This window comes from Tympanuchus pallidicinctus, unplaced genomic scaffold, assembly GCF_026119805.1.
Source record: "Tympanuchus pallidicinctus isolate F22 unplaced genomic scaffold, pur_lepc_1.0 scaffold1, whole genome shotgun sequence".
In the NCBI taxonomy this organism is placed as follows: Eukaryota; Metazoa; Chordata; class Aves; order Galliformes; family Phasianidae; genus Tympanuchus; species Tympanuchus pallidicinctus.
Genome location: NW_026294618.1, coordinates 95043565 through 95047100, shown reverse-complemented (window position 1 = coordinate 95047100; position 3536 = coordinate 95043565).

Here is a 3536-nt window from a genome sequence, read left to right as displayed (position 1 = left end):
GATAATAACTTCATATTTCATTGTTTAACAAACATCTTTCAAAAACAAATTCTAAGAGTTCAAAAATGTAGTTCTGGAACTTTAATATGGAACAGAAAAAAATAATGTGGATATTAAAATGGGGAATATTTTGGGAAAGATGAATGTTATAATAATTTATTGTGCTTTAGGCAATCTCATGATTGCCTCACAATTGTAGAATACATTCCTTTAAAAAGACAATCACCTGAATCTATAATCAGACAGCATTCAATAAAGTAGAAAATAAAGCTAACAGAAGCAAATTTACAAGGAACAGTCTTCGACAAGGAAAGACTGTTGTACCGCACACCTAAGATCAAAGGGTTTTTAATTCCCTCCTTCTTCTAGAGGAAAGCCCCACAAGCAGAAAATTCTAAACCACAGTTCAGTGAACATACATAAAAATTACACAGAAGTAAAATACTTGCGAAGCACAAAGCACAAACTTTCTAGTGACTATCAAAAGAAACACAGAAATGACTGTTAGGGAAGATTAGGAAACTTGTTAGATTACGGACTGGTCATGAAGGTACATAAACATTCCAGTACAAAAATATTTGTGACATGAGTGCCTACAGCAGCACAGAGAAGAAGGAAGATATGTTTGCATTTGTCCGTTCATTCAGATCCATCACATTAATTTTTTTTATACTATAGTTTAACTTTTCATTTTACAATCAAAATACATCTATATTCCTGGAATGCTCTGTGCTGACACAACCCTTCTAAGCTCCTTTTAGTCCTCTGTCCTGCTACTGAAAGAAATTTCTTTTGGCAGCTTCCCCTGGTATTGTGTACTGAAGATAAAAAACTTGGCTGGGAATGCAGCTATTTGAAAAACTGGCTTCTCTTGCCAGGTTTTTAGTAGAAGGGAAAGCAGACAGGTGGAATAAAGAAAATCTCAAACCACCCCAGACAGTGATTTGAAGTCCAAAGAAACTGACCTCTCAATTTGAAAGATGATATTTTCATGCCCATAGTTCTTCTAGTATTTAATCCTGGCTTCGCAGTATGAAAACATGGAGCTACATAAGTTAACTAATAAATCTTTTTTTTTCAAATTCTATCAAAAAAATAACTGTGGTTAATGGATACACTTCCCACTACAGTGGACAAAACCTAAACTGATATCTTGACTCCTAAACCCTTTCTGTAACAGAAGTGGTAGTAAGTAAGCTGGAAAAATATGTCTCTCTTAAGAAAGCCAGATGAGAAACAGACACAAACGGAGTAAAATTTGAAGATGTACACGTTTAACAAAAACACAGGGAAGCTAAGGGGGAATAAATTTAACAAGGGACAGAGTGATTAAAGTAATTAGGAAAGTAATAAATGGTCTGATTCAGACAGTGGTCTTTATTAACTGTTCAACGCCTCCTGCTTTCTCCTTTTATCCGTTTCCCATTTCATGCTCCTAATCAGGTTCAAATGAGGTGTATCTGCTCCATCTTTGCAAGCTTGACCTACTTTAGAAGGATTAACAGCACCATGACATTTCTACCCCATTTTAGGAACACTGGGTGCTTTCATTTAGAACTCTACCTTTCTTCTGAGCAGTCTTTATCTAAACTTTAAATATCCTCTGTGCTACATGTGGCTAGTAATCATCTATAAACCTATACTACCTGGTACTAAAGAGGTCCCTAGATGTATTCCTAGGAGTTTTGCTTTTTTCTTCCTGACATCTGTCTCTCCTTTCACTAGTCCCTCCTCATATATTTGGAGCCACTTCATGGAAACTTGTTTTACCATCTTTTTTATCCACATTCTCTTTGAGGACAAACATTCAAGACCTGGTACAACACAATAAAATGTTCCTTAGTCCTTCCTTCCACACATCAGCTCTTTGTCACATAAATTTACCTAATTTGGTTCCAGCAGGTGAATCCTTCCACCGTGTATAAAACTACTTTCAGTTTTGGTCAATCATTTCTTCCTTTTCTTTCTTTCTTTGCTCCACTTTCTTTTTTTTTGTCTCTACCTTTCCATTCCCTTTCCTTTCCTCTTTCCTTTTTCTCCTTCCCTTCCCCTTCCTTTTTCTCAGACAATCTATAAAAAATGAGTGTATTTATCTTAGGCTTCCCTAGTTCTTACTGAGCAGCAATGCAAATTTCTTCTTACTACCTGTTCACAAAAGAACTTTAGCTAAGTATATGTCTTCTCAAATAGTTTCCACTGTTGTATTTTTTTTTCTCTTTACTGCATAATTCAGGTCCAAATATTTCCAGGTCTAAATATTGCTAAAATGCCACATTCAATATTCAATCTACTTATTCAAGTAGAAAGGGTACTGATAAATTATGATGTTTTCTTTTACAAACCACAAAAATAACTGATTAGGGGAAAAAAAAATGGAATATAGAGAGAGTTCAGTCTCTGTGTATTGCATAGGAAAGAGCAGAAACTATGTGTCACATGAGACTCTTACTTCATTCTCAGCTGGTATTAATCCCAGTGGCAGGAAGCTCACAGCTCAGAGGCAGGGATCTCAACAATGCTGGGAAGCTATCAACAAAAAATCTTCTTTGGTTACAGCGGGTACTTTTTGAAAACCTAGTGAAAAGAGAATGTAAGTCACCAGTGAGTCACTGGGAGATGTGTCCTACCCTTGTGCAGTAGCAAACGAGGAAAACTGCTCTCAATTCACTTCTTCATAGTGTGTGCAGTGCTATGGGTGGGTCTGTCTCCCTGCACGGTCAGTTTTGTGAAGTCTGTGAAAGTGCACTGCTGCTTCTCTTTCTGATCATGGGCTGTGTTACGCTTCTGCGTTTGGATGCTAATGCTGAGTTCACTTCAGCTTCAACAAAGGCCAGACCTATATCCAGGCTCTACGGAATGGTTTGATCAAGGAGAAGGTTTGATTCCCATGGAGAAGAACAACGTGTAAGAGCCTTGTTAGACGAACAGTTAGAGGTATTAAGTCCTAGCATTTCCTCAAGCAGGTTAAACTAACCACACAAACTGACGTATGTATATGTTTTCTCAACATAGCTGATTAACTTCTGGAGAACCTCTCAGAGAGTTCCTCACAAGCCAAGGCATCAGCAAAGATTTTAGGAAATCCTGCAATCCGTATCTGGCAGGAAGGGAGATCAAACGTTTAGAATGACCTCCTTAGCTTTATTCCGGTCAATTTAGCAGACTGAGTTAGCTGGCTGTTAGGAGGAGTGGAGCTGTTACACTCCAGGGGAAGGCTACCACCCGGGGCGAGCTAAAGGAGCGGGGCTAATGGGAACCTCGTTTTAGTCTATAAAGAACAGTGAGTACCTGAAGACGGCACCCCATTATGGGTGCCCTCGACACAACAAACGCTCATAAACCCGCTCGAGTACAGCGGAGCATTCGCGCGGGCAAGGCCGGAGCTCGTGACGAGGCGGCTTTCCTTCACGAACAGCAGCGCGCGCCGCCACAACTGCCGCCTTCACACGGCCAACGGCCACGCCGCGCGCCCTTCGCGCTCCCGCGGCGGCCCCGCCCCCGCGGCGGCAGTTGGGCGGGGGCCGCCACCTCCCTTC